Below are 27,092 nucleotides of genomic sequence, written 5' to 3' on the forward strand. Positions count from 1 at the left end.
AGACTACCATATTGTAAAATACTGTTAATGGTCAAAATAGGCCTATTTCTAAGATCAAATACTCCACAAAGTTTGTCTATTCTACTAAGGATTGACCAATACAGCAGCCAGCCGATATATTGGGCCGATATTTGGTTCTTTATTTGAATCGGTATCGACCGATAGGCGTGTGAGTTCGCTGATGTATTTTTCCGCCGCATGATTTACAGACAGGCATGCACCTGAGAGAATGATGATGAGAGAAATGTTTTATATATCGTATTAAATTGTGTCAGTGTGATGTGTTTGTGTGTGTGGAGGCGGGGGGTGTGTCTCACTGCAAATATCGGCCCAAGCAAAAATGGCCATCGGCTAAGGGTGATGGAAAAAAATTGGTATCGGCCCAAAAAAAAAAACAAATCGGTCGATCCCTATATTCTACTTAGCGACACTCGCATGTACAAATGAGCGAGGCCAGGCCATAAATACGAGCAGACCTTTCAGAAAGTGCTCAATAAGAGCTACTGACAAACGAGGAAGCTGTTCGCCGTTAGCCCCAGGTCCTGTTAATGTCACTTACGCTTATTAACTTACTATTTTTATGTTTATTCAGCACGCGCACACACTAGGTTATTCCACCGTCTTGTTCCATTAAGCAGGAACGTGTTTATGTGCGCCTGCGTGTGAGTTATGCGACCAGTCACTAATTGCAGACAAATCGCTTTGCCGCACACAATCACTCCTGCCTTTTTTGATGTTTAATTTCACCAGTTGATTACCGGCGGAGTTTACCATCGCCATCGTTCTTCCTTCCGCCGCCAGGACGACTCATCCGTCTTGTGGCACGCTGACTGCTGCTGCTGCTGTGCATACAAAATGAGCTTACTCTGATGAACAAAGGGATGGATTTCATAAATCACAGTCTTGTTTGTAACAGCTACTCTCTCTGTTTCCATTTCAATTAATGCAGCGGAGCTCATTGGAAATGCTGATGGCTTAGAGACTTACGGTCCAGCTAGATCATTTCCGATAGAAATTTGGACGGAACTTGCTGGCAGCCCTTCCTCCTCTCTTCACCCTTTAAATGACACATAAAAAAACCTTGTGCTCATTTTCTCTTTTTGCATAGATTTTTCTATGTGTGTCTATTTTCCAGTAATAAGTCTGGACCCAATATAAAACCAACAGCAGTAGATATCACTGTGGTTAAATCGCACACAGTGGACTGTTATTGTGTCTATGTTATATTGGGACATCTGCTAGGTGAGAATAGAGTATTACATCCAAACAAATACACAACATGTTGCTGCATGCTTGCTTTTAAAAATAACACTTCCATCCCATGTCCTTTTTTTTTCACATGAGTATGTTTGTGCACACAAACTGTTCTACTCCTGAGCCGGGTGACATTTTTTCAAAATGTTAACCTCTGCGGTGTTGCCCGTATTACTTTTATGACAAATGATGAGGCTGTTGTTGAACCCTAAAGTTTGACCCCATAAGTTGGATTGATTTGAAATTTCTCCACCCACTGTAACTTTAGAAGGACTGACAGACACGTCTGTCAAGTTTGAGAAAAATTGGTTGGAAAAACATGGCCGCCATCAAAAACATCTTTCCAAGAGCATGGGCGTGACACAGCAATTAACCAAGCATCATTCAGTCACTCAATTTCTATGCTGCTTGTCCTCACTAGGGTCGCTGGGGTATGCTGAAGTCTATGGGGTACACCCTGGACTAGTACGCAGGGCAACTACATACAACCATTCATACTCACATGCATCATGTACTTACGTATTAACCAATTATAATAATACCCAATTGAGAGTCACCAATTAACCTAACATGCATTGTATCTGAATGCAGAAGGAAGCCGTAGTACCCCAAGAAACCCTACGCATGCACGGGGAGAACATGCAAACCCCACACAAAGATGTCCAATGGAGATTGTGGCGGACAAATGCCAGAGCACAGTGGAAAGTGTGATATGGACAAGTTACTGTACTTTAAAATGTACAGCTTAACTGTATTGATGGGGGTCCAAAACCAGTCAGTGCTGATCGCTAAATAAATTGATTTGTCTGTTTTTATCACTTTCATGTTGGATTCCCATCTACACTGTACAATAGAGGTGGTACCATAGAGGCATTTCTACAGCCCAATTTAAAAACATTTTTCAGACGGCAGGGTCTTGTGTGTTTGCGTGCTCCATTTAGGCTCCAATTTCTTTAGTAGCATGCTGTCTTAGCTCTTAACCCTCAGTGACCTCTTACTGGGCGAAAGAAGGAGCCCTGTTCTCTGGGGAGGTTCACGCCTCCAACCTCGGCCTTCTCCACTAACAGGTTCATTTTGCTCAGCTAAATAAATAGCATCTTTCATTGTTCCTACTCCACATCTCCCCAGGCCAAATAGCTTCAATCATACCATGTGTGTGCGTCTGTGCATTACAGTTTGTGTTCCAGGCACTCTCCAGGAGAATGCAAAGCCATGTGTTTGTGCACCGTCTCTCTTGCCTTCCAAATGATGTGGCAGGCTCGCCTCTGGCATTTGGAAATTGGTGTTCGATCCTAAGCAGGGGAAGGCGCGCCTTCGGGCTAGCTATTAGCTGTGTGCTAAGCTAAAGGAATGCAAATACAGGCCCAAGGTTAAGCAGAGGGATCATTAAAAGGCACTCAGTGTCTTCAATTATACAACAGGTGATGCATGGTAGCACCGAGGGGATGCTTACACCAATCGCTCCTCAATAAAGCTTCAGTGACACACTGGCTTGCCTAGTAAGGGGTCAAAAGAAGTGCATCGCATTGTTTCGAAGTGCAATGACACTGCAGGTTATGGTCTTTTCTGTTTGCAACGTATGGCTTGTCAAGACATTCTCAACCAGAGGCTGCTATGCTTCGCAGGGGTATTAAATACACTCTATAACCACAATATGAGGTACAAATAGATCCAGATATCCAAGTAATAATGAAAGGCATATTTCCTGTGTTGGATGTGTGTTCAAATGTTAAAATATTTGCTATACAGCCCCACCCGGAACTTGGACTTCCCTTCAACACATTCTAAAACATATCACACCCCTCACAACACCACATCAACATCAATATGAACATCATGACTACTCCTCTGTTGTTTGCAAATATAACCTGTCTGGTCCGCCCCTCGAACTACGGTCCACTGAATGAGAATTGAGAAAAACTTGGTATCGATTAAAAAAACTCAAGCTGTCAATTTGATGGCCAGTGCAATTCTCAAAGCCTCAGGGAGTGAGGTTCACCAACGTAATTTCACACAGCTGCACCAGCCATTACGATAAATGACTCAAACTTCGAGACAGTTTTCTCTCTGCAATGTCATCAGACCAGTCACAGGTGTGTGAGTGACAGGAAGAAAAGCTCTTACTCTCTTCGGGAGAGGCCATTTGGTGCTACCTGTTGGTTTACATGTATACTGTAAGTGTCTAGACCAGGGGTCTCAAACTCAATTTACCTGGGGGCCACTGGAGCTAGGGTCTGGGCGAGGCTGGGCGCATCAGGTTTTCCAAAAAAAAAAAAAAAAAACACATTTATTAAAAACAGAAAAATGAATAAACTTTGCTTTGGTTCCGATTTTCTACAAGAAAAGCTCTGATAAAACATTCCACTGTTCTCAAATATCTTCATTTTTATTTTTCTACACAAAATAAGATCAAGAATAAAGAAAATCAATCAATCAGTAATAAATAAATATAATAATAATAAAACGGCAAATAATTAAAAATTAAGAAACCACATATAGTTGGTGGGTAAACAAATCATTTTTTTCAGATTAAAATTTACAAAGCATTATTAGAGCTCTGTAGACATGACAAAATACGACTATTGTCACATTTATACTCTTTTTATTTACAACATTTTGCGCAACTGCAGGGTCTTGAGACACATGCTAACTCGCAAACTAGAGACCTAGCGACCTAAACGGTAGCCTCCAAGTTATTTCCTTTAAACTTAAAAAGCCAAAAACTTACCACTTCCACACGGATAGGGAGGATAACTATTAACAGTTATTTAACCTTTAACATGAACATTAATCAAACGTAATATTTTTTTCTGGGTACATGATACCATGCAGCATCCATATCAAACTTGCGCAGGCCGCACTAACATTAAACTTTCATTTCAAGGCGGGGGCCTGAAAATCTAGTGTCCTAGTGGCCGTGTGTTTGAGACCCCTGGTCTAGACTGTGAACATGATTGATTAAGCAAGAATATGGCGGTGAAAAAATGCCAGCAGTCCTTACAGTACACCTACAACTCATTCATGTCATCTTTTACCCACATATCAATCACACAATGCCGTGGGAGCATCCTACGATCCCATGATGAGGTAGAACAGGTGCAGTGTTGATGCTGGTGACCACTGATGTTAATTGATCTGGACTGTGTGTGTTGTGAACACTGATAGATTGTGGCTGTGTGTGTGTCCATCGGCTCAGACTGCACGTACCGAATTTTATATACATTAACACTCAGCCATTGCTGTGTTTTTTGGAGCCTAGCCCGTTTTGTCCGCTAGTGTACGGATGACTTTATGTGTACAATGTTTGCACACATGTATCATAGCTCCACTGGTTCCCTGCTCATTGCCAGTTTTCTTTTTTTTTTGCTGACAGGAATGAACACAGTGTTGGTTCAGGAGAGCGACTAGCCGAGACGGGGGGGAGCAGATCTGAGCGGAAGAGGTGGAGGAGGGAGGAAGAGCGACAGGAGAGGAGAAGCACATCGGACACGACCTATTTATCACCCGGACTTCTTGCTGAGGAGCGAGGGATGGGCCAGGATGAACACAACAAGGCCAGGGCGATAGAAATGGAAGGTTACACAAACAAGGAATTGGATGCGTACGTCAACTTTAAGGCCTGTCTTCTTGTTGTTTCCCCTCATCAGCTTCCAACCCCCAAAAGCTGATTTGGTGGAGCAGCAGTGGATGAAAAGCAAAGGCGGGGTGCTGTGGGTGGGAGTAGGTGGTGCGTTGGTGAGGGGCTCCCCACAGAGAAAGCCACTGTTACCAAGGAGAGAGCGACGGAATGTGCATTTCAATGGAAAACCAAATCATCCTCTTTAACAAAACACTAAGAGAGCGCTTTAGCCCCGATAAAAGCCTGTCAATATCCAAGAAAATGTTGTGATTCGCAACCACTATCTTATACATTTAACTTTCCACATCGTTGTGTGTGTGTGTGTGTGTGTGTGCCACAGGGCATCCACAGCATGGGTTTTTAAACTCACAAACCAATTTAGGGCTTGAAATGAGATCTAAAGCAGTACCTCAGCATGCGCTCTCATAATTAATTGAAAATGACTAAAATAATGATATCTGAGGAGCAATATTGATAGTCACGGTTTATTTTTGATAGCTGCTTCATTTTATTATCAAGGCAAGACAGAAAAACAATTGAAGATCTGCATGGCTGCACAGCATGGCTGTCATCATTTTTTTCCCATGCAAATATTAAAACAAAGAAAGCTCTTCAACAACATGATAAGCCAATGCTTTGTTTTTAAATGTGAGTACTGCTTGTTGAGATGATGATTTGAATAAAACAGATCGGGGGCGAAGAGTGTTTATACTCCTTAGGCATTTGTACTCAAGAAAAGCTCCCTATACAACCAGTGGGATGATAAATTGCATGGCTAAAGAGAGGGGACACCTGTCAGATACCACTCCACACCCAAAAACAAACAAACAACCAAAAAAAAATGTGTGTGCTCACAGCATTGTACAAATGCAAAGCTCATGACATGACACATAAAATTTGATCGACTGGAGGCAGCTGGTACCTTGAACTGCCAATTCTGCAATTGGAGTGTAAATGAAGTGTGCATTAACACCACACAACTACGTACTGTATGTGCGTCTGTATGCTCTTGCATGGCACTGCACGTAATTGGTGTATCTGGTATAGTGTAGTATGATTGTGTGTGTATTAGAACAGTCAAAGTTAACAGAAATGTCCTTTTATGGCACTATTTTTTTTTTTTAAACGCGTGATTAAAGTGCACACGTCCACACTGTAGTTTGAAGAAATGTAGCGGTGGATGTGGAGCCACAAGCAGGAACAAATACTGAGCAAAAATGGACTAAGAAAAGGGTATTTTGCATGGAAGGCTTGGCTTCAAAGCCCTGGCAGATGGCTCTCTCAACAAGACCAAAGTCATTTGTATCTATTGTTGCTGTAAGCTGAGTTGTGACGTACTTACTTGACTGTCAAAGAGAAGTGAGAAGGTCCTGGAAAACTGCCAGTATTTTTTAATTGTCATTTATACAGTGGTAACTTGGCTTATAAGTGTCCCAACTAGTGTTTTTTAAGATACAAGCCATTTCTTGGCTGATTTTTTCTTTTGAACTGAAAGCTAAAATTATTGCAAGCTGCTAGTTCCTGGCAGGCATAGCCAAGGACAGCTACTTGGGGGCTCATGTCAATGTGACAATGGCTGTGTTCGAAACGGCATACTAACTACTACAGTACTGTAGTACTGTACGACAGTACGCAAAACGTTTACACTACAGCATACTACATGATAACCCACAATGCATTGCGCGCCTACCCGAGCCGAAATCGACACACTGAAAGCTGATTTCACTTTAGCTGTAAACTCTTTAAATACATCACTTTATTTAGATTTTTTTTCTAAATCAGGTGAGAAATTGGCCATTTAGATCCCGATTTATTTGTCCAAATACCAACTGTTTACAATTTCGTTCTGACGAATTTGGCAAAAATTTAAGCTAGCTGAAGTGAGCAACACACTTCCGGTTATTTTCACAAAACAAACCCCCCCCCCCCTTACTTTTCTCATACAAAAAACAGTGGTAAATCACTGCTTTTACTTTGAAAACAAGAAGCAAACCAACTCGCAATATATCCTGCTTGACACCGCGGTTTGGACTGATCTCGTTCCGGTGACACCACGTCGCGTTGCATCCTGGGTAATTTGGGTATGAGTAGTAAGCTGACGATACATACACAACATTTCTGGCGAATACAGTATGTATGCGGGAACTTTTCGCATACTCAAAAATCGAACACAGCCCATGACTGAAGACAAGAATGGCTGTAAATAGTATTTGTAGGGCTCGCATTAGCAGCAGTAAGATTAACAGAGCGCTAGTTAGTTAGTCAGTAGGAACAACTCTCAATACATCAGCAAAACATACATACATAATTGTCATGTCCTGTATTTGCTGCTTGGCTGCCATTTGTCTCTCCCTCGTTGAAGGAGCCTGCTTCACACACCTGTTGCCAATCACTGATTGGTACTCCCACACACCTGCACCGGATTGCACTGACTTGCACCTTCAGCCAACCTGCCACAACCTTTGTCTTTGCTCCTAGCTACCTTCTGGCCACTTTCTGCTACCATGAGTTTTATTTGCCTTCATCCTCTGTTTGGTTTCAGAGATAACTTTGTCAATTTTCATTTCCTGACTGGTTTTCGGCAGTGAGTTTTTGTTTTGTACTTTTTTATACCTTTTATTGATTGTTCAGTGGCGTTTTTAGTTCTTTATTTTCTGCAACCTTTTTTGCAGCTCCTTGTGTTACACGTTTTCTCTCACGATTCGGCCCGACGTTTTCTTCTGTTGTATTTTGTCTTTTATTTGTGTGCCTTTTTCCACGTGTTGGACATCCTTTGCTAATAAATAATTTTTTGCCTCTCAACGCCTCTGCATCTTGGGGTCCTAACACTCTCCGGCTGTTATGCAGCACAACAATAATAGTGGTTTTATTATGCATTGTGTAAAACTATGAGAGGAACAACATCAAGCACTAAATGAATACAGACACACCATCCACAAGTTTGAGTCTGGCTTTTCCGAGAGGTGCACCGCACAAATACGCACATTAACACCCAATAAAGTATTCTTGCCTTTATGCATTCGGGGTATTAAACATAAGGTGAAACAGGGGAAAGATACAGTATAGTAGTCTATCTGTGCAGCATGGGAGAAGGTTATATGGTGCGTTCAAGGGCCGTCAAGCAAAGCAGGACATGTTGCAAATAGCCCTAGTATGTTGGTATTTGGGTAGCTACTGTTCAATCAAGAACATTTCATTAGAGACTCAATCATTTTTATGACAGTATATCTTCTCAAACTCGCAACCCAAGTCTGTGTAGGACTTCCAGAGGTTTGCCACCAGCTGCTGATAATTATCTGCCTTGTAGTTTCCAAGAAACTCTGATGCAAAAGTGAATTTCTGCTACCTTTCAAGACATTTCCCTATTTTCTTTTATAGATTGCTGGAAATAAAAAGAAAACATCGCGTGTCAAAACTCTAGACATATTGAAATTAATGTATTCAGATAGAAGTGGTTGCTTATAGACACACTGGATCACATAAATGACCTATTTTGACCCAATACCAATATGGAAACGATTGCCAATCTGCCAAACCTTTGACCTACTTTTTCTTTACCTTCTAGATCTAAACCAAGAAAAATTTCACTTTCGTTCGGGAAGCATTTTGTTTGTAGACCAGTAAATGTGTAATGACATTTTTCAATTGAACATTTAGTCTCCTGTCAACAATTCAAAGTGATTCCGCTTTGTTTTCACTTGCTCATTTAACTACACAAACGGTATTAAGACAGGCTTGTTCTGGTCTGTGAGAGTACAGCAAGCTTGTTATTCTACAATTTAAGGACAGATTGCAAAGCCATATGGTGGTAAGGTCACCAGTAATTCAGTTTGAGTCTTCTTTAGCTCTCCTCCATGTGTCGTTGTAATTTCCCCAAGCTTGCAGCTGGCTAACACAGGCTCACATCATGTCACTTATATATAAGCTTGTTGTTTTCTGTGCTTTGAATTGGTTAGTTGAAGTAGTTTAACAGCAGTTTTGTTATGCATAGGTCCAACAAAAAGCAAAGTACTATTTAATGGCATGGTTCAGAAGCTGTCATTATTACTGTATTACTTTGGATAGTATTTATGATGATTTACTGCATATGCAGACATACACATTGTAACCATTGTAATTTCTGATGCCAATTCACAGATTATTCAGCACGGGTTTTTCACTTTATTATGTGGTTGAGCAGCCCCTGAAAGCAACCCAGATGGGATTCAAACCTGCAATCCCCAGCTCCAGAAACCTGGGAACTGGGATGTGGCTTTTCACGTTATGATGGTGGTCTGATAGTCCTCAGGCAAGACACCTCACCTGTCCGCCACTGGCGCAAATTGGCAGCCATGTTTGAGTCAGTCTAGATAGCTGTGGCTACAAATGTTGTGATTGAGTAAACAAAGGGTGTGCGTGTGGAAAAATGCGCTATATAAATTAAATCAAATCAATACCAAAATACATTCAGTTGGCAGTTGCATATGAATGCATTATAAAGTTGAATACAATATATGCAACAAATTAGCTCTATTATAAATAAATTAACAGAGAATGTTCAACATTTTTACTCACTTAATAAAATGCATCGCACAACATTCTGTATTATTCATCATCTGCACGTAATTATATAAAATACATTCTGGAGAATCAACATACCAGCTTATGGTGCATGACAGATGATTCTCTCATCTCTCATTTGCATACTGTGCAGGAATCCCACTGGAATTCTTATTAAAGATTTCTGCATGGTCCATTCCGCTTTATCCTGCAAATCCAGGCTGTGGGATTAATAAGGGTGAAGGGCAGCCAAAATAAATGAATGAATTTGAAATGATTTAAAGACAAAAATGACAAAATCAATGTAGACTTAAAAACTGCAAGAAGGGATACATTTCATACATACCTCTGGTGCTGCATAACAATCATCACCTTTAGATTTCCTAGCTGATTTAGAGTGACACACACATTCTTAGCTAAATATGGGCATATACAGTACAGACTGCACATATTTTTATTTTATAGCCTTGGTTCCACATGTTCCTTCTTAGTTTAACATGCAATCAACAATGAAATGTAAAACTCCATTTGCTTCATGAGTCATTCACATTTTACATTAAGGTCATTCTTGTTTCTATATGAATAGAAATTCTCCCTTGTTGACTTTGTTGTGAGGCTTTTCAAACAGCACACCTTGAACCTTTGAATTTTGTATGTAAAATGACAAGGCACAAGTTAAATGGTACATTGGTTTTTCAGCCACGGTGTGCATCCATAAATAAGAACAATGTCCAATATTGTTCCATTACCCTGCCGTACTAAGCAACACTTCAACACAAAATGCGAACTTTGTGAGGCGTGATGAATTTGCAGCTTACGCATGTCCTCCATCTCCTCTCTTCCAGAAACAACAGCGGCAATTTAATGGCCATAAAGTGAGTGTGTGTCAGTCACGCGGCTCTCTATTTGTCAGCTACCTCCTGCTGTGCAACACTTTAGGGAAAAAGATTATTTTTGTTTTCTTATGTTTGTCATCTTATCATGTCTTCTTCTTCATCTATAGAACATTGTAATGATTTTACCGTCTATGTAAAAGAGAGCTGTCAAAAATAAAACGGTAACACCTTTATTATGTTTGTGTGTGTGTGTGTGTGGTCTAAATAAACACAAACACAATAAAATTCAATAAGTGGATATTTTTATCATCAACACTCAAAGTAACTCTCTCTTACGTTGAACCTAATCATTAAACTCACTTTTTGTTTCACATAACGCAAATGACAAAGTGAATGAGAACTCAATACTTGGTCCTTTAAGATTGTTAGTTATTTCATTGACCTTGTTTATATTACGACTGTTTTAGTCGGATTAATTAGGAACAGGTGTAAGGAATTCATCTTACCTGTGGACACTTACCAATAAAATATATTCATAAGAAAAACATAAACACAAGGCCTTCAAAGATGTGATCATATGACGTATTCTACATTGGTACTAGGTGTCAGTAATATTACTGTAATGCTCATTGAGACACACAAGCACCAGACTTGACCAACAGGGTTTTATTGCAGGTTTGAATTATCTCAACTTTATCAGGCACAATAATCCCTCATCATGATCAACATACATGAGTACAAGTCTGATTGGCTTATTTTGCATTATTATATCTGCTATATTGGGTAATATAAGTGTAAAGATGACTATAAGGGTGCTATGTCAAGTCTAGACGGCTGAATTGATGTTAAAACCCGTAAGGGTTGTAACTATGAAAATATTTCATTTATAAAGAAGGAATCCTACTTAGTGGAAATCCAATTACCATGGTAGGGTCTGAAACCGATTAACCACAATAAATGAGGAATTACTGTATGTATTTGTGTCCTGTTAAAATGCAGTAAAAATAAGCATATTTCTGACATAATTAATTTGAAATACCTGTGATTATTCTGATATTTGACATCCCTAATAACAAAATGCGAATTAAGCAACAAGACATCAGTAGGAACTTTCATAAAGCTTTTTTACCAGCCCCACTTTACTTTCTTACCAATATAAAATAAGTTTTAAAATAAGTTTTCTTCTGTTATGTTGATACAAAAACGTCAAAACAATAAAACACTGATGATTATGCACAGACCTTCCAGTTTTCTCCCTCAGCATCCTTCCAGTGTTTACTCTTGCCTGCTCTGGCTTGGCCTGCGAGTCTGTTTACGTTCCTGAATCATTAGCCACACAACAATATCACTCTTCTCAGACCTTTTGACTTTGGAGAAAAAAAGTTGCTGAGGGCAAAACTGGCAGTTGGGCAGAACATCCGCTTTATGACCGTTGTCTTGGTAACCCAGCGAAAGAAAAGTCAATGCGAAAAGTGGTGATATAGGAGTTGTTTAATAGTTTTTTTTTTTAAAAGGGAATACTAGTGGGATGTATGCGTTGTTTGTGCATATGTTTCCAACAGACAACCGCCCACATGTTACGCACAATATGAAAAATACATTTATATTTGGCACTCCATAAAGTGTCTTGCAGTTGGAGTGTTGAAAAGAACTTTTCTTATCAAAGCCTGCTAATGCTCCGCCAGCCAACACCACAATGTCTTTCCTTTCTTCCCCTGTGTATCCGCCTCTCCCCTTGTCTATCTCTTTTACATAATGTGAAGCCGCTTGATTTCCTTTCTGTCCTGACCCATTTTAAAGAGATAACTGGTGAGGAGGTGTAGATAAAACTGCTCGTGTGCAAATGAGTTTTAAAATTAATAGGATGAAAAAACAAACATACGGCAGTCACTTCATTACTTTTTCATTTTTTTTCCCATGCCGCTTCGTCCTCATTCGGGTCGCGTGGGTATGCTGGAGCCTATCCCAGGTGTCTTTGGGTGAGAGGTGGGGTACAACCTGGAATGGTCGCCAGCCAATCACAAGCCACATACAGTATAGAAAAGCATTCAAATTCACGCCTATGGATAATTTAGAACGACCAAATAACCTAACATGGGTGTTTTTTGGAATGTGGGGAACAGAAATTTGAACGCAGATCTCCTGACTGTGTGGCCAACATGCTAACTACTTGGCCTCATTACTTGCACCAAATTAGATGATTCTAATTTTGTCATTATAACTGTATTACTGTGCTTGCAGATTGCAGTGATGTATATAATAATACATTGCACCATAACACATAGTTACGTCGCTCCACTAACAAGAAGGACTACATCCCTTTTGTTCTTTTTAGTTAAGTAAATAAGGTGCTCATGACACTGAAAATCTAATTTTTGCCTGAAAAATTACATTGAAAGACATAGTATTTCCTATGTTAGATATATGCAATAAAGTCAAGAATATGTTCAACGGTGGAAAAACGTGCCAAGGTGACCATAAGTAAAAATTCATTCATTCATTCATTCATTCATTTTCTACCGCTTTTTCCTCATGAGGGTCACGGGGGGGGGTGGAGCCTATCCCAGCAGTCTTCGGGCGAGAGGCGGGGTACACCCTGGGCTGGTGGCCAGCCAATCACAGGGCACATATAGACAAACAACCAATAAGTAAAAATAAGTAAAGTTAAATAGTGATCAGTTTTCTTCAGACACCGGCCACCGGTCTTATTTATTTTAAATTATAGTCTTCATATATCTTTGTGGCAATCACTGTCAGCAAAACAACATTCCAGTTTATAATTATTATTTATGTGTTTTGTGTATTTTATCAGATGGCACTCTTCCACTGTCAGCTGGTGCAGACACATTCACATCGCCTTGACAATAATTATTGGCTGCCCGGTCTTCAGATTTGTCAGAATCTGTGCCCATGTTGTTCTGTTGCTTATGAAGAAATGGCTCAAACCAGTATCCTTCATTTACTTCTACTTCAAAAAAGTCTTCAATTACCGTAGAACTGTCTGAAATGTCAGAAAATAGCTCTCTCTCCTCACTCTGCTGTGGGTCCATGGTTTCGAGTGACTGTCGAAAGGGTATGAGGGGTGTGACGTCACAGCCAAGATGGCAGCGGTTTAGAAACTTGCTGGTGAAACTCGCGTGTCAAAATGGTGTCAATGGTTCTCTTTGGGAGTGACCAGGATGGATAGGATCAGGAAGGAGTACATCAGAGGGACATTACATGTTAGAGTCCATGGAGATAAAGTCAGAGAGGCCAGACTGAGATGGTTGGGACATGTCCAGAGGAGAGATAGTGAATATATTGGTAGAAGGATGCTGCGTTTAGAGCTGCCAGGTTGGAGGCATAGAGGAAGACCAAAGTGGTTTATGGATGTAGTGAAGGAAGACATGAGGGTAGTTGGTGTGAGAGAGACAGATGCAGAAGACGTTGGATTGGAAGGGTTGGATGGAAGCGATTGATTTGCTGTAAAGCCGAAAGATTTTTTTAAGATTTATTAAGTGAGTACTTTCATTTTGTTGATGTTTTTTGCAAACTTTTTTGGTGCCATGAGCACCTAAAGTTTAATCGACATTGTGAGTCCCCAGGCAGTGAGGCAGACTTGTCATTGGTTGCATGCCCAATGTGGTGACTATAATGAAGGATAAAAATGGTATTTTAAAGATTAGCTCCTATGAAATAGACAGTGATAACAGCATAAGCAATGTAGAGACTTCCTCCTCCCAATAAGCCGTTATTTTTTTTACACCTAAAATACATTCATAGACTTTTCATAGACTGTTTCTATCGTGAGCATGACAAGGCATACATATATGTCATACACCCAAAAAGCCGTCAGCGCAGTTGAGATCCACCCCCTGCACAACACGCATATACATCCCATTTCAAAGTATCCTGATACATTCCAACATCCAGTCATAACTCCATATTTACACATCCCTGCCACACAGCCTGTTAGCTGTTATTGACATTTAAAATGCTTACAGTAGGATGTAACTGTTGAAGACGATTCCTTCCATGTACATATGTTGAGACGTTTGACTTTATTGAAATGCATTGTTCCAATTGTAGATCAAAGTCGTGTGGGCAAAATGGGTTTAGTATTCTCAAGTGTCAGGAGCCACTTTTGTTTGTGGGGGAGTGTGTCATACACCCAAAAAGCAAATATACATATATTTATTATTATTTTTTTTTTTTTTTTTTTACAGTGGGGGCAGTACTCCGGTGGAACCTTTGTTTCAGGAGCTGTTGTGCCAGGATTGCATTGGGCGTGGACTTCCGTCAACGCTCAGACACAATCTGGACAAAGAAGTTTCACGAAGTGTCACGAGGGGGAGAAGCCCGAACCTGCTCCGTGTCCTCACTGCTGCCCACTCATATCTGTCCTTACAGGTCAGTTGTTGATAAAAGTAACAAATACAATCTCTGCAAACCCATAATACATGAAGGGAAGTAATTTAAACATATCATATTGTTAAGCGCTTTCAATATAGGGTAAGATTATTAGTAGCGACCACATTTCGACGGCAGTTAGTGCCGTGTCGCGGCCATTTTGGGTTCAGATGCCCCTCAACCTTGTCTCACAGGCAAGCTCGTTGAATATGGTTATTGAGCTCCTGCGCACATGCGCACACAGACACACTCGCGACCATTTATTGTAATTGCCATCGTGAAGAAAAAGGGGTGTACATGTTGACATTACACTTTGTGTGAGATTTATTTGTTTCTATAGATATGTCCAGAGTTGTAGCAAATTAACAAATTGCTTATCTATGCACTTATGTCAAGTGATGGTATTAACATGTTTATCTTACCAGTGTAAAATCAAAACAGTGGAGGTAATTTGGCAAAGGTAATGAAGGTATTGCATGAATGAATGTTATTTGATTGTAGAAGGATGTAATTCTTGAAATGTGTGAAGTTTCAATACAGACGCAATCTGGACGAAGAAGTTGGTGCTCCGTGTCCTCACTGCTGTCCACTCATATCTGTCCTTACTGATTGTTGTATTTTGTTATTGTGGTGCCATATCCTGGGACCCGTAACATTTACATGCAACAGTACTTTGTGTATATATCTAAAAATATCATTCATATTAGCGTGTGATAAATTCACTCCAGTCTGCATGCTGCACAGTCAACTTCTTCAAACCAAACCAAGCATGCGGTTCCCTCTGGAAGCAGGTGTGAATCCTACAGTGTTCCTCTCATGGCAATCCTCCCACCTTCCCCATGTGTCACGTTGTCATGCCAACCAGACACGAAAGCATTGCGCCTGAACACATTTGCCAAATTCTATGAATTATTATTGACTCTTGTGGCCATATCCTCAGCAGATGGAGGACAAGTTTGGGTTGTAGGATGTCGAAAGTTTCCTCACAGAGTTACCCCTCTGGTGTCCGAGGTATAGTGTTCCATTTAACACCTCTTGAAGTAACCAAGTGTTACAAACCACGGTCAATCAAAAAAAAAAAAAAAATGCTCAAGAGTGGTATTACAACATTGGTTGTGTTTCCACTTTTTTGTGAAATATACTTTTTAAATAATGACTGTGGTCACATGCTTGCCAAATAATCACCCATCCTTCCATCAATTTTCTATGTCCCTTATCTGGACATAGTCGCCAACCAATGGCAGGGCACATATAAACAAACAACCATTACATAACAATTTGTTTTACATTTTGGAAACAACTGCCAAATATTACCTGCCTCCAATGAACTCCTTATGGTTTCAGTAAATGTAATTACAGTATTTACTGTACTATCTCTTTCTCTTCTGTGTCACACTGACATAAACATGAATCAGCTGAGTAGTACAAGACTAAGATATATTTATGATAACAGCTTAAAAGAAACACAACTTAAGTCATGTGAAAGTGATCCTTGGTGCCGCCTCCCTGGCTCAAAAACATCCCACATAATTCCAAGGCCTGTCCCCTCAGGATTCATATGGAGCTTTGCTGCATGTAGGCGTTTCCAACTTTTGAAACCTGATTGATGCGATAAAAAATGAAAGCCATTGATTGTGCCATGAATTTACAGCAGCAAATTACCATATTTTAGATGGCAGGGTTGCATTTTAGCTGAGACATTAATGGAGAGTGCACTGACATATCCACAAATCCAACTGTCACCGTTCGCTCTGTGAGGTAAGTGCTTACCGTACAGTCAGATGCAAATATGTTAATTTTCAGACATGGCAAACACTTCATATATTTATTTAGAAGGGGGGGCAACCATGCAAAAATGTGCATTGCTTTCAAATCCTGTGTACAGCACCTATGCAACAAAAATAAAGACAACACTTTTGATTTTGTTGTCATTTTTTGTGAATTGAACCCTGGTGTCCTAGCTGTGAGGTCTGCGCGCTAACCACTTGACTGCCATGCCGCCACACTCACATTCATTCCATCAATTAGAATGTACGTATGTTTTTGGAATGTTTATTGCACCTGTGCAATATGCAAGTTGGAAGTAATGCCATTAAAAGTCACACAACACGTTTGCGTTTGAACTGTTGTCACGCCAGATATTAAGTGAAATGTTAGTTCACTTAAAGTGGAACTGACTGGAATTTTACCCATCATTCACAATCCTTATGTAATACCTGAACACATATTTATTTCCCTTTTCTGTGCATTATAACATGAGAAAACGAGTTAATTTGAGCTAGCTAACAATGCTGTCATTGGGACATACTGATCTCGATTATGAAGCCCTCTAAAAAAAACCCTCTAACAACATTGCATGGTTTGATACGTATACATGCTGTCATCATGCATTAACACATACACTGATGATAACATGTAATAGTTGCAGTATCTTGTCATATGTTGATGATGTAAAACACGACAGAAAGTTATTTTCTCTGCGTGTTGATACACATACTTTCAACAACAACAGCAGCGACAACACTTGATGTCCACTCTCATTGGGATGGTTGTGTCTTCCAGCACAAGCCATGTACTACAGTCCTCAGGTAAAAAAAGGTTGACTGCATTTAGCATAAAATATACTATATGTAAATTGCTTACTTATCAACATGTGCAAAATATACATTTTGACACAGAATTACTATAAAATTAATTAATCAATTAACTATGCTCAATATTTCAAGTTAATTATGATAAACAAGGTTATGATTTGTAGGTAAGGGGTACATGGCTTCAGGTCAAATGTCTAAATGTCTACGCCTAACGCAACTGCAAAAAGTTTGGGAATCACTGCTGTACATTATACGACAAAATCAAACCCCAAAGCTCAGAATCACTCTTGAGCAAACTGATGATAGAAGGTCAAACCAAACATGTTAGCCCTGCAGCGTACTGGGGCAATAAAAAGAAAAGGCAGTGAGATGAAACGAGGTGTGATGCCACCTTGTCATCTACAGGACAGCACATGTGAGGGTGAGAAGCAGATGAAGGAAAGGATGAGTGGCAGATGAATGAAAGACGCTGCGGAGCACTTACTGTTGCCTTAATTGGATTTGAACGGGCTATCATTGTTGGCCAAAACAGACATCATTTGAATGTGCACACACACAAACACACACATGCGAGGTTACTATAGGGAGAAATAACAGAATATAAACAAGTCTGTGGACATTTGTTGTGTGTGGTTGGATAAAACCAGCCTTTTGTAATTAACATCAATATAATGGAAAATCTTCATACATAAAACTAAGCTAATTAGTGGCTCTATAATGATGATGATGACCAGTATCATACTTGAAAGAATTGAAGGATTAGCTGATGAATGAATTCATCTTCATAGCTGCTTTACTCAAAACAAATCACATGAAACAAAACAATAAGCAGCTCTTTTACATTCACTCGTTCTCATCCAGGGAGTTTGTAGTCCCACAAGACCAAATCAAAAATGGCCGAACTAACACAATAGACGCATTAATTTCACGAGTCCATCACTGTGCTAGGGTACTTAGAGGCACAGCAAGTAAGTTCTATGTGAAGTATTTCCATAATGCCTCATATTAACGCTCTAACAAGATCTATAGACTGGACAGTCTGTATAGACTGGACATATATCTCATCTCGTTTCATATTATCTACATACTGTATTGTATATAACTCTGGGAAAAACTGTTGATTTTGTTAATACTTGGGTTGTTTATATTGTTTATTTTTCTACATTGTGTATTTTGTACTGCTTAACTGACTCTGTACTCTTGCTGCTGTGCAATACAAATTTCCCCACTGAGGGACAAATAAAGGCATATCTCAATCTTAATCTTAAGTATTTGCAGTAAGTATTAATAGGTCCCTTAAGATCGTAGGGATCTCAACATCAACTATTTTAACTGTTTATGTAAAAACATTTACATTTTGGACTGCTAGCTTTTTGCTTTGTCCACCAGATGGTGCTATTTTTTCCCATTCAAAGCATCCAGCAATATGGTGTACCTTTTACTGTTCTTTGCAAGCGTGCCTTGTTGCTAAAATAGTAAAATAATTTGGATAAAAACAATACGTTTGAATACATAATTGATGTGTATATTTCAGTCTGAAGTTTTTTAAAATGTAAAAATATCGAAATATGTTACAATATAGTGTATTTTTAGCAGTTTTGGGGGAATTTTACTTTTTTTTTTTTTGAAAATGTGGAACAGTGGTGAACCTTCCCAGGACTGGCCGGCCAACCAGACGACTGAAGAGAACAGTCAGACTTTTTTCAATTTTGCCAGAAAACATCATGATGATCCCCAGGCCTTTTGGAAAATACTCTGTGGTCTTACGAGACAACAGTTAAACTATTTAGAAGGCGTGTCACCCGTTACATCTGTCAAAATCAAGACTTTGGACTAGTGGCCTAGACAAAATCCTGGTCTGAATCCTACTGAGATGCTGTGGAATAACCTCAAAAAGGTGATTCATGCTGGGATACTCCAATGTGGCTGAATTACAACAATTCTGCAAAGACGAGTGGGCCCAAATTCCTCCACAAATCCCTTCCAACTCCACTTGTATATATCATTAAAATGTACAGTATATTTCAGGCTGAAGTACATATATGGATGCACAGTACAAAATTTATATTTTATGTCACAAGGGACAAATAAGTGAGGATATTTAAAGGACTTCTTAAGCATAAGTCATAGAATGTAGTGATGATTTAAGCAGTCTTTGCTCATTGCAATGTAAAATAATGTGTGGTAAGAACAGCTGCTATCTGTATCCCTCGCCACAAAGCAATGCACAACATCGCTTTGCATGAAAATGGGCGAACAAAGTCATATAGCTCGGGGCCTTGTTGAGCGAGAGGCTTGATGCTTTTACACTCTAGAATATCATACTAAATGTTCCACTGTGCATGAGCATGTGGGTGAAAGGCTGCATTAAACAGGCGGGGAAGTGAGGGCGGAAAAAAAAAAACGACTGACACAGACAAAGAATACAACATTTGTCATGTTAGCATCACATAAAAGGCTGCTCAGGACATATTGCCTGTAACATCTGTGACAAAAGGACACAGAATTCATAAAGCACACACAAGGGAGCAAAAGAGTGACTCATAGACACAAAATAGAAAATGAGATAAAGCAAACCACAAGTACCAGACAAGTACATAAAGAAAAAAAGTGGTCTTGTTAATAGAGTAGATTATAACACACACAGACTAGTTCAAAAGGAGAGGAGACGATCTAAAGGAAATACAGTAGGAATGAGGTAAAGGATGAAGTCATTCTCTGCAGCTCTGCTGAGCATCATGGGAAAAAAGCAGGCAGAGTAATAGATCACCACCAAGATCACACACACACACAAAATATATTATTAGAGAGGGCAAGGTTACTCAATCCTATATGCTCAAAAGCCACGCCTCCGTGAGGTAAACGTAATGCTTCCAAGCCTGAGATAAAAACTTCTTCAGTGGGATTGGAGAGATAAGACACGGGATTAAAAGTAGTCATTGACTCAAACAGAGATGAGCTTCACAGCGCCTCTGAGGTGCACCCTGGGGTGCTGCAGGCGATGCACACCACTATTCCTCGCCTAAATTGATTCCTGCCACAGTCAAGCTCCTCTTATTATGTGGCCTTAACCCCCATCTCCAAAAAATATATATATCTGAACTGCTCTATGATAATACTGTATATGTAGCACATAAAAAAATACAAATAAAAAGGGCTGGCACACTCGCCGCTCCGGGCCAAAAGCAATGACCGACTGCAAAGACGCATGCCTACCACCCAGACCCCACTCTACAGAATGCCAGATCCCAACCCACAGCCCAGGTCGGTCCAAGCCCGGCACAAGCCTTGGCATCAACCGGCCCCAGCATCCCCAACATCCCCCAGGAACAAACAGGCGAGCTTGACCAAAAACTCCCCACAGGCCACGTCGAGTTAACCACCACTCTATGTAGGTCAGTGACCCACTCAGCGACCAGGTATCATATAACATGCAGGAGGCACCTTGATCCAGCACACTCCAGTTGTGTATGTGATAAGATGGGATTGTGTCTGTTGTGCAATTAAAAACATAATAAATAAAAGAGGAAGTCTGGAGGGCTGTTTGTCTGGAGTCGCCCTGTCATTGGCTGGCAAACAGTCCAGGGTGTACACCACCTCAATGAATAAATAAACTCGGTTATGTTGCTGGACTTAATACAAACTGCGGGAAAATGCGTACCTGTACTGTCTCACTGAACGCTGCCATCTTCAGTTTCATGACGACATTCATATTAAATGTGTATATACATTATATACAGTATATACACAGAATACATTCATATTTTTTCAGCGTTCTCCAGTCATAGTAAGTAACATTCATTTATTTATTTTCTAACGCTTATCCTCACAAGGGTCACAGGGGGTGCTGGAGCCTATCCCAGCTGTCTTCGGGCGAGAGGTGGGGTACACCCTGGACTGGTCGCCAGCCAATCACAGGGCACATATAGACAAACAACCATTCACACTCACATTCATACCTATGGACAATTTGGAGTCACCAATTAGCCTAGCATGTTTTTGGAATGTGGGAGGAAGCCAGAGTACCCGGAGAAAACCCACGCATGCACAGAGATGGCCATGGGTGGAATTGAACTTGGGTCTCCTAGCTGTGAGGCCTGCGCGCTAACGACTCGATCGCTGTGCAGTCTTAGTAAGTAACAGTTCCTTTTAAATTTTAGAAAGTTGACCTAAATCAATCATCGTGTTTTTCTTTCTAAAGTATTCTTTTGCACTTCTGTCAAAATGCATCTTGTCTTAAATTATGTGTTACGTTTAAAATGCACATGCAGATGTTTGCTGTTCTTTTTAAAAAATATCTTATTTGGTTTGTTTTTTTTGGACACTTCAACACGCATTAACAATTTCAGGCTCATACAAAAGTACAAAGGAAAGTGAGTGACAGACGCTGGTGAGATGTGCCAAGTGTTTCAAGGCGATCAATTGAGGAATCCTTGAAAAGGAAAAACAGGGAAGCCAAGCATGTCAACGGATTTGACGACTTGGACGATTTGGTTTTGTGTGGGAGCCAAGCGATAACACTTACAGAGCTCAATAGATATGTTCTTTTCACTGTCTGTGCTGAGGTGTCATGACTGTACACTACAGCAAGATGTGTAAGGAAGGGAGAAGGTATGATTACACAGGCCCGGGTTGCAAGGGCAGCAGTTTTAGGAAAGGACAGAATATGCCCTAATAAGGACAAGCGGCATAGAAAATAAACGGATGGATGGATGTTGGAAAACCAAGGTTGCATATAGTTCAACATTCATTCATTCATTCATTTTCTACCGCTTATCCTCATGAACGTCCGGGCATGCTGGCACCTATCTTTGGGCGAGAGGCGGGTACACCCTGGACTGTTCGCCAGCCAATCACAGGGCACATATAAACAAACAACCATTCACTATGGACATTTTGGAGTCACCAATTAACCTAACATGGATGTTTTTGGAATGTGAGAGGAATACCCGGAGAAAACCCACGCATGCACGAGGAGAACTCCGCACAGAGATGACGAGGGTGGAACTTGGGTCTCCTAGCTGTGTGGCCTGCACGCTAACCACTAGACCACCGTGCAGGACATAGTTCAACATCTGCTTGGTATATTATTTGTGTATGCTATTGATATTGCTCTTTTAGTATCCAAAACTACTTTTCCTATGTTGCAGTAAGTTTCCATGCTGGTTCTATGGTTATCATCACAGTTTTCCTTTTTGCTATCACTGGTACCCCTTTTGTGGAGGCATCAGCCACATTTTTTGAAGTCAAAGATAGGAACTAGGGTGATGCCATTTGTTTGATATTTAAGGCATATTTTGCAGAAATTTGATGGCTCAACTCCAAACTATATAACTTTTTTGTTGACACGCAGACATCCAAACTGACAAATGACCCTTTTATTTTGACAAACATGTTTTTTTAGGTGTGTGAAAAACTACCAGACTGACATACACTCTACTGGGATTCACTTAATGGACATACGACAAACATTTCAAGGCAAAAAAAAACCCGCTGCAGAACGTCGCCAAGCTTGTCTTTAAAGTGTGTATGCAGATGTGTTTCTCCGCTTGCTGCTGGTGTGTTAATGTGTGGTTTGTGTAGCGGTGTGTGTCATAGTGCTCAGGCCATTACAGAGGCACTCGATGAAAGTAGTGAACATGCTGCCAAAACAAGGTGCTAAAAGACTCAAAGTACTGATGGTGGTGGATTTATACACTCACACACACACATCGAGCGACCATAAGGACAAGAGGGACGTGTGTTATATGGTTTTATATCTCCCATATTTATTTTATATCTCGTATAGCTACATGCATGCATGTCACCTTATTAAAATAACTTTAAAATGCCAGCTTGCATTCCCATAAGCCTAGTCTAAATGACAAATTTAATTCACTCAGCTAATGACGGCGGCACAATGTGAAATAGTTAAGGTAAGCAATAAGGGAGGTGGAATGTGTTTAAAGTTCTCGCTTTTTTCGACCTTGATGTGCAGTTTTGAGGCCTGTTCCTATTAAGAAAAACATAAACATCCATTTGAAGGCTTAATAGGAAGTCGTGGAAGTGCTGCCTGTTTGCTGTATGTGTGCGTGCGTGTGTGCGTGCGTGCGTGCGTGTGTGTACCAACAACCCCCCCCCCCCCCCCCCCCAAAGGCCCTTAAGTGGTGTGTATTTATAGAGTGTGTCTCGCTCAGGCCCACAGGCTGGTTATGTGAGCCTCGTCTAATGGCTGGGAGGAGAGGAAACATCTATAGTCATGTTTCCTAAAAACAGACACAAGTGCAGCACACACTCAGTTAGACGGGCTTTTAATCAGGCAGGGTTAAACTGACCTTTAATACACTAGAAAGCAACACTAAGGCTACGGACAGAGAAGAAGCAAATACTTTAACTTGATTTCAGAGTTGAATCCTGTCCTATTTAGGAGGCACGTAAGTGGAACGAAAAAGGATGCCTGCTTCTTAAGACTCATTGTCCTGCTTGCTTAGGTGTGACTGCTTCTCTTGTCCTTCAGCTGAAATAGTCAGTCTTCACATCTGTACACAGCCACTACGAGTATGTGTGTGTGTGTGTTGTACCAAGGCCAGGTGGCACTGCACACAGCAGCAATTTAACTGATGCTCCCACCATATGGTTGGAGTGATAGCATTAGAGAACCTGCGCTGAAGCTGAAAAAAAAATAAAATAAAACAAAAGAGATGAGGTAGACAGATCGGATAGGCGGGCCAGACCATAGTTTACAGCGTATTGTGCTAAAGTGAATACGCCAATCACACTAACATATGTTGTGCGCTCATGCCAGAACACATAAACATGCTAAATAACATCCCCAGGCAAGCGTGCAGCCGCATAAATGCAAATTAATATGCGGTGGTCATCACACTGGGCCAAGTTTGCATGGAAATAGTTTACATAGGTACACACACACACGTAAACATAAGCTTGGATGTGCGTTACAGCAATCTGTGTGATTTATGCTTTGAATACTGTATTTTTTTATGTGAGATCAAACCCATATGTACTCATTAAAGTCCCTCTGTCTCACACTAAAACACTCTTTTACCTTTAAATACTGTACATGCATCAGGAGTGTTTGGGAAACAAACAAGAGTGTTCAGTCAATATTGGGGATGAATGAGTTCACCACTATCTCTATCTGTATCTGTTGACCTATTTACATCTTCTGTATCCGTATCTGTACTTGGGATAGTTGGGGCATAAAAAGGAAGTGGACAGGGCTTAAATTCGTATATCATTTATTGATGATATTGTCGTTTATTGTTTATTATTCAGTAACTGTATACATGTACTGTGTATGTGTGTAAGTGATCTGTAAAACTCTTTTTACTCTTTTTGTACTTTTTTTTACTTTATGTTTTTATGTTTTCATTTTCCAGTTTTATTTTATATTTTGTTTCTACAATGTACCGTTGCGGTCTACAAATTGCCCGCAGCCACACTTTGGGCACACTTTTCCCTTGTTTACGTATTGGGAGGTTGGAGTGTTAAGAAATAATTTTGTCCATGTGTTTTCGTGGCACTATCAGGCAGAGGCTGGCGGCAGGCTTCCACAGCGGTGCACACACCCCAGTTTGAGAAGGTGCGCTCCAGCGGCATGCCTCTCGTCTTTTTGCTCCAGCATCCATCTGATAACATAATGCAGCTATAAAGCTTAGAAAGCAATTTCTATAGCTTTGGGACTCAAGCAAACCGCAGTGAGAGCTATTATTCACAAATGGCAAAACATGGAACAGTGATGAATCTTCCCAGGAGTGGCCACCCAAGTGAGGCAGGGTACATCCCTGGACTGGCCACCAGCCAATCGCAATGAAACCTTAAATTTGTTTACCTTTTAAAAACAAAATGTAATTTTTTATTGTGTGTTTAAACATATAAAGCAGTTGAATAAATACTATTGTGCAATCTGTTTTGAACTGTTAAGTACGAAAATAGATCATTTGTAAAAACATTATTCAAGGCATTTGCATATGTGTGTATGTGTGTGCATCAGCATGTTTTGTGGCATGTCAACTTCCCTGCATGCACGACTCAGACAACATTTGCACTTCTTTGAAGACCAGATCCCCAAGGAGAGGGTTGGCTCTCAACATGGTAGTGGAAGGGCAGCCCTTAGAGAGGTTATACATAAAGTCATCTCCTGCTGTCTGTGTGTATGTATGTATGTGTGTGTGTGTGTGTGTGTTTGCGCGCTTCCTTGCCAGAGCAAGACGGATTAGCCTCCAGTTTAACCCATCCCGAAGAAAACGCAAGCTGACAGTGATGCTCCCTCAGAGAGCACCATCAAGGAAGGGATGTGAAGACTAATTGTATTATTGAAATTTCATCCCATCTAAATATTGAAATTGTATATCCACTTTCTGAGAGCCATCATGTTCCATTTTCTTCTCGTGTTCTCACTCTCCCAGAGGGGAGGCTGACAGGCTTGGCGATGGCGTGGACACAAGATCATCGCATTCCAGAGTGAAGGTGAGATGTAAATGGAAATGTGAAGAAAGAGAAGACCGAGTACCCCAAAACGGTGATAAAGTGATGGGGTACACGTAAATCCGCTTCCTGTATCTCAGATGTAATCTAATTGTAAATACATACTTACAAATCTTTACAGTATTATCTCGGTTTTAATTAATTAATTCATTCATTTTTTACCGCTTTTTACCGCTTATCCTCACAAGGGTCGCGGGGGTGCTGGAGCCTATCCCAGCTGTCTTCGGGCGAGAGGCGGGGTACACAATCACAAGGCACATATAGACAAACAACCATTCGCCAAATAGCATGTTTTTGGAATGTGGGAGGAAACCGGAGTACCCGGAGAAAACCTATGCATGCACGGGGAGAACATGCAAACTCCACACAGAGATGGCCGAGGGTGGAATCAAACCCTGATCCTCCCAGCTGTGAGGTCTGCGTGCTAACCACTTGACTGCCGTGCCGCCCGGTTTTAATTCATTCGACAAAAACAAAAACATACAAAAACCTAGATATTTTTTCCCCATAGGAAATAATCCCTTCCACACACACAAATATTAACTAACAAACATTTTATAGTGAATAATTATGGTTCTACGTGCGGCAAACAATGTGAAATAATGGCAAATTATCAATGGATGAAACTTCTTTACATTCTGGTAAGATCAAATTCAATCATGTTTTTCACTGTGTTTATCAAACTGCAGGCACTCTCAACTGTCTTTAATCCCATGGCGGGTTATTTAGCAATTAAAAATGCACAGACAGTGAGTGCTTTGTTTGGGCACTTGATTTTGCAGAATGATAAATAGACAGTGTATGAAAACCAAGGCTAAATTTAGATCAACATTTTCGTTAAAAATCAAATCATACAAAAATCTTGGTTTGACTGTACTAAGACATGATAAATGCTGCAGTTTTAGCCAGGGCGTATTTACCAAAGACGCAAAGAGGTTGGGGTGTTAATTGGACAGTTTCACACCAACAGCTAAGTAGCGCAACCAACATTTTAAAGCACATCCAGAGGTAGATACAGCTGCTGTCGGACATGAACTCATGAGTATATAATATAGTACAAAATAAATCTCCATTTCACTGTTGAAGCACTACTTTGCTAAAATGAACAAGGTTTTTCGCCACTTGGACTCTGTGGGGCACTGCCCTACGTGAGACTGGGGCTAATATCTCAACATCCCGCATGCGTCTTACCCCGGCTTCTTCCTGCAACCTCTCTCCGTCCCTTTCTTCTTCTCTTTCCTTCTGCAGTGTTAAATCTCGAAGGAGACACGCTCACAAAGGCCTAATTTATTTAGCACCAGCAGCCCAGCTGGATCACTTGTCATTAATTTAGTGTGAACCACATTTGCATCACTTGTCATTAATTTAGTGTGA

The sequence above is a fragment of the Doryrhamphus excisus genome, chromosome 1 (assembly GCF_030265055.1).
Source record: "Doryrhamphus excisus isolate RoL2022-K1 chromosome 1, RoL_Dexc_1.0, whole genome shotgun sequence".
In the NCBI taxonomy this organism is placed as follows: Eukaryota; Metazoa; Chordata; class Actinopteri; order Syngnathiformes; family Syngnathidae; genus Doryrhamphus; species Doryrhamphus excisus.